Below are 11,200 nucleotides of genomic sequence, written 5' to 3' on the forward strand. Positions count from 1 at the left end.
TTGTATTTAGGTGGGTCCCAAAAAGTTAAAAAAATTTATTTTATTTTTTTTTGCATTTTAAGGTGGAAAAAACACCACCCAACCAATATGTATGATGAAAATAATTGTTTTTCTCTAAAAAGCTTCTAATTCAAGGGTCACGTTAGAAGCCTGTCAAGAGAGCCAGTACATCCATAACTAACTGTTAGGTCCCCACAACCCCATAAACATAACTAACTGTCAAGAACCACTACATCCATGAGATCTCGAAATTGTGGGGACCCCAAAAATTATTATTTTTTAATTTTTCTCATAAATGTAATTTATTGTTGAAAAACTCATGTTAGTATATTTATATATCAAAAATATCAATTTCTACTTAGAAAAACGGATTTGTGTTAAACCTGTAATAGCAAAGTTTTAGAGTCTCTCTCACTCACTTCCTCTCTCTCTCTCTCTCTCTCTCTCTCTCTCTCCCTACTATGAGAATCTCTTTGTTTAGCTTCTTCCTCTGCTTAGCTATGGAGCCTTTGCAAGCTATGTGTGTAGCCCCTTGTGAAGCTAGAAAACGGAAGGTTGATTTACACATTCGTATTCCTAAGGAGTATGGCAGCTCTAAAAAAACCCATCCTACTGATGCACAATCTGTCCAAGCTTGTAGAATAGCTAAGGAGAAAAATGTAGATCTTTGGGTTGATGGGCATCTCTATCCAGTTGACCCTCCATTAAGAGCAAACCCTCCTTTCCGTAATTTATCATCTTTTATGCAATTTGTTGGTGAAGGAGAGCATGACTTGTTAGGATACTATAGAAGAAGATTGACTACAAGTGGAGCTTGGTAAACCCATATTCTCTAATCTCAATTGCAAGCATCAGAATTCAATCTTTTACAATGTCAAGAAGGACTTAAAACATCATCAGATAAAATGAAAGAGATCCTCGCAGAGAATGTGGAGAAGGATGCAAAGATTCAAAGGCTAGAGGAACTTATCAAACGACTCAAAGAAATGCCTAATGGTGCTCTGTGAACACAAAAGTGTTCACCAACAGTGTGCTAGGTTCTTGGGAAGAGAGTAAAGTAACACACTATATGGTAAGTTGTACAGTAAAAAAATAAACTGGTATTTTAAACTTGACTTTTTCTAATTAAATTCTATTGTCATGTGTACAGCACATAGTTTATGCACACGGTGCGTATTTCATGAGAACAAGTATGGATCCCTCGACATGTGGAGTACCCAAGGGATGGAGAAATCACATTATTAAGCAAGAGGGGTTTATTTCAAAAATACAAGATATGGAGGTGGAGCTTCTGCAGGAGGAACACGTACAAACTATCTACAAGAGATGTTCAATTGGTTTTATCGCACAACCTTTGGAAGGGTATTCGTTAGGGAGCGGGCCCAACAATCTAAGCTTGCACAAGAGGCACGCAAGGCTGCAAAAAGTCATGCTCAGCTTGAATGGTTGTAGACCAATGCTCCCCATAGGCATGGTGCTTGGCATGCACGAATGAGGAGATAAGGGAGGCGTTGGGTTGTGCACGCACCAGCATAAATCTAGATGTAATGAGGCTAAGAAAATAAGTTTAGTTAGGTATTTTTTCCTTAAAAAAAACTATTCATAGTTCCTTCTCTCACTTCATTTTCATTTCACTTTTTTAGAGAGCTTGAGCTCAAGATCTACGTAGACACCCACGTAAGGACACCAACATATCATCACGTTAGCATAGTCATACATGGATATGGCATGCACCAAGAACACCGCACGTGTTACCATGCCTTCACTCACAAAACACAATGCAAGGCACCCACCAAACAAACGACCACATACTGGCGACAGCACGAAAGAGAGTGACCCCTTGGATTCTAGGACATGCCCAATGTGATCACCAGAGTCCACCCATCCTCCAAGAGCAACACCAGCACACACACATGCAGGCCCTTCTAGTGGGAGCAAGCGTGTGAAGAAGACCCCACAATGCAGCCACCCCAGAGATCAAGACAGAGAGGCCGATGATGAGCAGTTTGACTAGATTGGTAAAAACATTCCTACATTGCGCAGCACCATAGGTGGCAAAACCCTACTACCAGGACAGGATCCCCTACCTACCCGGGAGGAACTTGATACACAGGTACCACAAAAACAGGAGGAGGATGATTCAGACTATGAGAGAGACCAAGAGGAGGTTCCTGCAAGTGCGCGCAAGCATAGAAAGGTCAAGCTCTTCAAGCCAAGGAAGTCCCAACCTCGCCAATGCACTGACACAACACAAAGAGCTTCAAGGAGAAGGATGCACCAAGGGCATAGGGCTCTACAAGAAATCAATTTTTATCAGAGGAACATTGAGTTGCTGATAAGAAGAGTCCCTTTCGCTCACACAGTGAAGGAGATTCTCCAACGATATAGAACAGAGTTTTGTGTGCAAGGGATTGCCCTTGAAGCATTGCAAGAAGCCTCCGAGGCTTACCTTGTTGGGCTTTTTGAAGACACCAACCTCCTTGCAATACATGCAAAGAGGATTACCATATCTGCAAAGGACATGCAACTAGCTCGGCGCATTCGAGGCGAGCGAGAGACGATCTAGAGATCTTAGATGTTAACCTTTTTTTTGAAGTACCTCTTTTGTTTCAAACCCCCCTTTGTAACAATCCTATCTGGCTTTCATTTGTGACCTTCTGATGATTAAAATTTTAAGTTTCTCTTATAATGTCTCAGTGTCATCATGTTTGTTTAACATGGAGTGTCTATCATGTGCCAGTTTGTCACCCAAGGCATCAGAAATGCTCTTGGAGGACTGAGGGAGTTGTGCTAGAATAGTGCGAATTCGACCTCTGCAACGACGATGATGTAGGCTCAAATTTCGCACTATTCTGGCACGTCTCCCCTAGCCACTCAGGATCAATTTTGCTGCATAATGAAGTTGAGCACACTTATTGAGCACACTTATTGTGAGAAACAGTAGTTTATAAGATAAAAACACCTTTCATCATGTGTAAAAATATAGTGTTTATCATCTTATGCATCAGAATTGCTCCTAGAGTACTGGAAAAGCTATGCCAAAATAGTGTGAGTTTCGCACTGTTCTGGCACTGCTCCCCCAGCCACTCAGGATCATTTCTGATGATGAAGTTGAGCACACTAATTGTGAGAAATAGTAGTTTATAAGATAAAAACACCTTTAATCATTTGTAAAAATATAGTATTCATCATCCAATGCATCATAATTGCTCTAGAGGACTGGGGAAGCCATGCCAGAATAGTGTGACTTAAGGCTCTATAGTAGCGGGGCAGTGCAGGCTCCAAATTCGCACTGTTCTAGCACTGCTCCCCTAGCCACTCAAGATCATTTTTGATGCATTTATAATGAAGTTGAGTACACTAATTGTGAGAAACAATAGTTTATAAGATAAAAATACCTTTAATCATGTGTAAAAATATAGTGTTTATCATCCAATGCATCAGAATTGCTCTTGGAGGTCTGGGGAAGCTATGCTAGAATAGTGTGAATTTAGGCTCTACGCAGTCACAATGCAGGCTCAAAATTCACACTATTCTGGCACTGCTCCCCATGCCACTCAGGATCATTTCTGATGCATTTATAATGAAGTTTAGCACACTAATTGGTGAGAAACAGTAGTTTATAAGGTAAAAACACCTTTAATCATGTGTAAAAGTATAGTGTTTATCATCTAATGCATCAGAATTGCTCTTGGAGGACTGGGGAAGCTATGCCAAAATAGTGCAAATTTAGGCTCTGCAGCAGCGGTGCAGGCTCAAAATTCGCACTATTATGGCACTGCTCCCCTAGCCACTCAGGATAATTTCTGATGCATTTATAATAATGAAGTTGAGTACACTAATTGTAAGAAACAATAGTTTATAAGATAAAAGCAGCTTTAATCATGTGTAAAATTACATTGTTTGTCGTCCAATAATCAGAATTGCTCTTGGAGGACTGGGGAAGCTATGCCAGAACAGTGCTAATTCAGGCTCTGTAGTGGTGGTGTAGGCTCAAAATTCACACTGTTCTAGCACTGCTCCCCCAGCCACTCAGGATCATTTTCGATACATTTATAATGAAGAGTACATTAATTATAAAAATAGTAATTTACAAAAAAATACCGTTCATCATGTATAAAAGTACATTATTTGTCATCCAATGCATCAGAATTACTCTTGGAGGGCTGGGGAAGCTATGCCAGAACACTGTGAATTTGGGCTCTACAGCAGCGATGCAGGCTCAAAATTCACACTGTTCTGTCACTGCTCCCCCAGCCACTCAGAATCATTTTTGATGCATTTATAATTAAGTTGAGTACATTGATTATGAGAAACAGTAATTTACAAGATAAAAATACCTCTAGTCATGTGTAAAAATACATTATTTGTCATCCAATGTATCAGAATTGCTCCTGAAGGGCTAGGGAAGTTGTGCCAAAATAGTGCGAATTTGGGCTCTACAGCAGCAGCGGTGCAGGCTCAAAATTTGCACTGTTTTGGCATTGCTCCCCCAGGCTCCCAGGCTCATTTCTGATGCATTCACAAAAACATTGATGGTACAAACTAGAAAAAACAATGATATACTTGATGAAAATAAGTTTACAAAAATTGTATTGTATTCAAAATAAGAAGTGATACATCATCTTTACAGAAGCTTTCTTACAATATTAAGCTTCCTTCTCTTGTTATTGGGTAGAGTGTGCTCAAGGAGTGACTGGGCTATTTCTTGAGGATCCTCTATGCCTATGCTTTTGGCTATACCTATACGAGCAAGAAGCTTACTCCTAAATCCAGATTCAAAAACATCAAAGGCAAGGGATTTTTTAATCAGAACTATACATTTGGTGCTTTGTGTCATAGAGGCTACACAGAGCACCTTAGAGAGGGCTTTCAAAAAGAAGAGAGTGAAGGCAGATTAAGGGGTGTAGTCCCTGTGGATAATGGCGATGCCATCCACAAGAAGACGACCAAGATAGTGCGCCCACGCAGCATGATGCCCATGGACCTTGGCCTAGTCTCTACCGCCACTTCTTTAAACAAATGCGTCAATTTCAACCACCCTCTCTGCAATCAAAGGAAAAATTAAAATATTTTCCTATACATAATTACAAACCTCCCAACCCTCTCCTAGTAATCCTTGAATGAGGTCAAACTGTACCTCCTTACAAATATACATTGTTTTTGTTTGATGCATTCGCATGGAATTGAACATGTGCACAAAAACATGTAAAGGACACAACCAATTAAGCTCTACTACTGACGTAGATGCCTTTGAAAACTTGAGTGATATCTTGATATCACTTACCATCTTAAACTTTAAGCATAAGATGGTCCAAGCATCAGGTTTGGGCCATTCGGGATTGTTAAGAGGGGGGTTGAGGATATTTTCTAGCTTGCCAAATAAACTTGGTTTTTTATCTACAAAATATGAGTGAGAAAAGAAAAAGATATTGTTTTGTACAAGATCACTTGAGCTTTGAGATACAAACATTGCCTCTCCAATGGATGCATGCATAGCATAGAAAACTCCAATGAGGCTATGGAGTGGTTGTTCCTCGACATAATTAGAGGAAAAAATATCTGCACAGAGACATAAGAAAATGGAGAATCAGAAGAAAATTTGAAACAAAAAATCCAATATTAGCATGTTGTTAAAGCTGTGCTTATGTTACACTCACAATTTGAAGGAAACCTTGGTCGTTGGCCTTGAATGTACAGGTCTCCAAGGGTATACACGTTGCACTATGGGAACCAGTCCTTCCTTCTTAGTATGCTTGAAGCCTTGTAGCCGCCCCTTCCAATGATGTAGCATATTCTCCACTTGACGCACTCGATGTGGTCCCTTAGAGCTTGGCTGCATGTAGACCTAAGCCCCAACCCTGAATCTTGTTGGAGCCCAAACTCCATTCTCATCTCTTGTGTTATGCAGCAAAAGATCTTCCACCTTCTCCCCCTAGGACTTCTCACATTACTGGAAGAGGCCATGGTGGTAAGAAAAGAGAAGAAGGGAAAAGAAAAGCTTGTTTTACAAGAGAGGAGTGGAGAGGAGAGAAAGTTTAGGGTTTTCAGTGCAGCAATGGAAAGCTGAAAAGAGGGTTAGAGATTGAGAATAGGCTTCATGAACCTAGAGTAGACTAAAGAGGGATAGAGTTTCTGCAGCAAAATGGAGAGGGAGGGATCTTGAGAGAGAGAGAGAGAGGGAGATTGAGAGGGAGGGAGCTTGAGAAGGAGGGAGATCTTGAGAGGGATGGAGTTTCTGCAGCAATGGAGAGCTTAGAAAAGAAAGAAAGAGGTTCAAAATGAGCTTTCCAAACCTAGAGTATGTTGGGGGGAAGTTTGAGAGGGAAAACACGCTTTTGGGAAAAAAAATAAATTTTCTTAATTTTTAGGGTTTTTTAATCTATGCGATTCTAGGTGGGGGACCTCTAAGTTTGGGCCCAAGAGGTAGGGGGACAAGAGTAGTAATTAGGCCCCATTAGCAAACCAAAGCCTAGGCCCCCTAGGGTCAAAGAAGTAAAAAATGTGCACCCAGTCCTCTTCCTATTGGTCCATTCCTAATCAAAAGTTAGTCCAAGAGGCCCTCTTTGGGTCCAAAAATTTCCTAATTTGTTAGAGTTCATCCAGTCTTTTATTTCAATAGATTGAAACGGAAACTGGGAGGTGGAGATAACATAGTTATTCCTCAAGAACTCATTGAAGTCAAAGAATTATCCTATGTTCCATATGAACCTGATAAGGTACTTGAATTCAAGGAAAGGAAACTTTGTAGTTGACTAATCCTTGAGGTTAAAATTAGGTGAAAATATAGGGAAATAGAGGATTCGACTTGGGAGTCGGTTGAGATTATTCAGCACAATTCTCCTTCTTTCATTGCAAGAGTACAATGTTTTGAGAGAGGGGAAGTATGTTATATGTACATTATGTGTGCATATACTATGAGGCTAACCCACATTAGGCTTGTGAGCATGGGAGCACGGGAACAAGCTCTAGTGGAGCATGGGTTAGGACTAACCTTAAGGGCTAAGGTTAGGGTCAGGCATCCAAGGGGTCACACATGGGAAAGGGAGAGTCAAGAGTCATTTGAGGCCCTCCTATATAATAGAGGCATGGGGCACACTCAAGGGAGGCTTGAAGACTTGGAGGCTTAGGCTATGGTCTCTTGATGTTATCTTGAGGCTAGGTTATGTTATGCTCTCTTTTGTAGAGGATCATAACTACTCACCTACCATTTCACACTATAGCTACATGCTATTGGATTGGAGTTATACCTCTTGATGGTATGGTACATCAAGGTAGAGGTATGATGTATTTCATTTATAATTCATGTGTGCATCCCTTGGGCTGAGTTTGCCTGATTTATGCATGTTTATGCATAACAATTATCTAGAGAGATCTTAGGGTTTTAACAGAAACGAACTGCTCTTACCTCAACCTCAACTTAGCTAGAGATATCAACCCCTCCCCTTCCTCCTAGAACTTCGATCTACCCCACATGGTTCCCTTGTTCACAAGTTTGGGAACATACTCCTTCTTGGTAAGCTCTGGGTCCATCACTACTTCTACACTTTCTCCTTCTCTACCTACAACACCTGTCAAATGCCATCCTCATAGTGGAGATGGATTCTTACAATCGCATGATGAATGCTAGTCTCTTGGACAAGATGGGGGCATTGAATCTAGTGTGTTTTCAAGGAATTCTCCATCAAGGTGATGGCAAGTTTTATGACATTGAAATTCACCGTCGTCTTTTACGATGGTGAACAACATCAAGATCCTATCTATGCCGGATGATATGTATCAAAATAGTCTCAATACAATTTGAAGAAATGCACAACGAAAGATGGGAAAGTGGAAACTCAAGAGAGAGAGAGTGAGAGAGAGAGAGAGAGAGAGAAAGATGGAGAGAAACACAGGTATATACGTGCTCGCAATATCACTAAACAAGAAACATATGCTGGTACAAATCCTGAGCAAGAGGGGAAGAAGACCTTGTATGTGAGACTACAGCAAGCCAATATGCAGAGAGGAACTAAGGCATGCAAGAGGCACAAAGCAATGAATCTGAGGGAGGGAAGACCCGACTATATATATGCCCAAATAGGGGCAGTCGACCATCTCCTCATCATGACTAGCGATAAATTCCCATGACTCCATAAAATAGGAAAAAAGGTGGGAACAAGATGTGAGGGGTGACTAGCCCCTCTAGCTAACATGGCCATCCCTAAAGGCTAAAATAGGACACCACAAAGGAAGACAACAGCAAGAGGATAATGATGTCTAACACCCCCTCAACACCGACGGATGGTGAGTTAACTCCAAGAAGCCAGAGACCCCATCCACGATCAAGATGAAAGACTGCAGCAATAACAGGTACCAACAAAGCTCCACAAGCAATCTCCTTATAGCAACTCAGTTACAAAAGCAACAAAGCAAGCTACTAGGTACATTGCTCCTCTAGAAGGAAACAACCATGTAGGCTATGATGTGCTGCTCCAAATAATGGTTCCACTCCCAAATGTAAGAACACTCCCCAAAGTCGAACGTGGTGTTTCAAGCCTATAGAAGGTCTCTTAAACCTCATAACCAACCAAGATCAAGTCATGTAGGTAATCAATCCTAGGAGAAGCAGGTTGCTCCTCACTAGAACCCTCTACGTCCATCTACTCAAACTCTATAGTAACAAGAGTTGCTAACAAACGCTGAAAAGAAGCATCCTTTGGAAAGGTCAGCATCGCAAGATGTAAAGAATCTGTAGAAAAGATGGGTTCCATGTGCTCAGACTCGGTACCATGAGTTGCACAATGTTGTATACATAAGCACACTCCATTGAGATGGGCATCACCAGATGAAAGGACTCCACATCCCCCTTTCAAAAATGAGTCATAGAGCTGGTACAAGCCCATCCTAATTTTGATCCAAATCCAAAAAACTTTGGAAGTACCACTGTGCCGTAGACACAGCTAGCAACCACAGATCCAAAGCATCCCACTGGACCCAAAAGTCCATCTTGAAAACAACCCTACATGCTGCATCAAACCAAATGCAGAACTAGCAGAGGGAGGGGCATCCTTAGAAGCATCAAAAAGAGAGGTAGAGGTAGACTCCTCACAATGAGAAAGGAAAGCATGAACATAAACTGTAGTGGTAACAAAGTCCTCAAAAGCATTAGTGAGAGCAGAAGACTCTTCCATAGAATCAGATCCCAAGAATCGGCAACAACAAACAAATGCTCCCTATGAAAGTATCACACCCCACATGTAAAAAACCCTCCTTTCTTTGCAAACACTACAAAGAACATAGGCTCGGAAAAAATAAACTCTGCTTAGGATCTCTGAAAAGATCACTACTTTCATCAAGAAAGAACAGTTCTCCTCCAAAATCCGTAAAGTCCAGTTGGCAGAAGAAAGTCTCCACAAATACAAAACAACTCCCGAACTTGATCCTCAAGTGAAGTAGTTACAAATGGGCCCCCTCTCTGAGTGTAAATAACTCTTTTGGGAAGGAAAAGGTAGCTAAAACACTATTGTCCATCTAAAAAATAGCACTTCACCCTGCCAAGAAACATGAAGAAACGGATAAACTGTGTAGGCGAGGAACAAAATGCAAGTATAGATGCTCCAAAATAAGCAAAACACTAACTGAAATTAGATAATTCAGTGTTCTCTTCAGGTGCCAAACTATCACCAAAGCCACAATCCACACAAAACCCCCTCTACAAGTGATACGTGTCCACTGGAGAAGAAAACGCAACCAACAATAGATAAGCTGCAAACCTGAAAATATAAGCTGACCAGCTTCAAAACCTCACATGAAGAAAAAAAGCTAAAGAGAAGGTATCTTCGGGTCCAAATAACAAAGCCCAAGTGAAGGTAGAGCTACAATAGGAACAGTGTAGAAAACAGAGCAAAACATGGCTCCAAATCAAAAAACACAAGAGTGAAAGGGGCAGTAGATAAGGTAAAATCTGAAAACACAGATATTGGAAGGTACCACCAAGACTAAAATCAACCAACCAACATATGTAGGAAAAAAAATGTAGCAAATACATGGTTGCTACCTTGCATAGAGAGCAGGTTGATAGCACTACAGGAGCCCAAGGTGATAAACATCGACCACAAAATTGCAATAGTGAAGAGCCTAGAAGAGGGAAAATTGACCAAGAGCAGATCTCAGAAAAAACACAAGAAAGAGGAGGGAGCAACTAATGCTGCAAGTTGTCGGTGCTCTGATACCATGAAGGAATGCACAGCGGAAGATAGGAAAGTGGAAACATAGGAGAAAGAGAGAGAGAGAGAGAGAGAGAGAGGGGGGGGGGGGAGACAAACTCAGGTATATACCTACTCTCAATATCACCAAACAAGAAAAACATGATGGTACAAGTCTCGAGCAAGAGGGGAAGATGACCTTGTATTATGTGAGGGACTACATCAAGCCAGTATGCAGTGACACTAAGGTATGCAAGAGGAACAAAAACAATGAATGTGAAGGAGGGAAGGCCCGACTATATATATGCCCAAATAGGGGAACCTGACCAGCTCCTCACGATTAGGGATAAATTCCCATGACTGCATAAAATAGGAAAAAATGTGGAAATAGGATGTGAGAATTGCTCATCCCCTCTAGAGCTAACATGGTCAACCCTAAAGGCTAAAATAGGACACCACAAAGGAAGCCAGCAACTAGATGATGATAATAGTTGGGTCTGGGTTCTCAGCTTCTTTCCTTGTTCATGCTTGAAAAAGTACATTTTAAGTGCTCCTGAGACCATAATGTTCCAACTAAAGGTGGGCGAGTAGACTATCATCAAAAACAATCACGATCTTGGTCAATTGTGGGCGATGGATGCGGCCTTTATTGTGATTGCCATTTATGACACCCCTGATAGGTACAACATCTCCGTAGAGAACGTTATAACTTTATGTCGCACGATAACTAGTACATCCAGCTGCACTTTTACGAGCTTCAATACAATAAAGTTAAATGAGGACATCTACGTCAGCGATGCAGTGGTGTAGGTAATGCATGGCATTGTTGGTGCTGTCGGAGGTGAGATCATCGCCACCAACTTGCAAACCTTTGTTTGGCCCATCATCATCAGGGAGCTTCACCACAACAACTCTACCAAACCTAGGTACTACAATGCAATCCTCAATGTGAATGGCCTCGAGATCTTCAAGATGAATGGCTTTGTTGAAACCCTCTAGGGCTCTCCCCGTAC

Source organism: Cibotium barometz, chromosome 57, assembly GCF_041138505.1.
Source record: "Cibotium barometz isolate CiBa-2024 chromosome 57, ASM4113850v1, whole genome shotgun sequence".
Classification (NCBI taxonomy): Eukaryota; Viridiplantae; Streptophyta; class Polypodiopsida; order Cyatheales; family Cibotiaceae; genus Cibotium; species Cibotium barometz.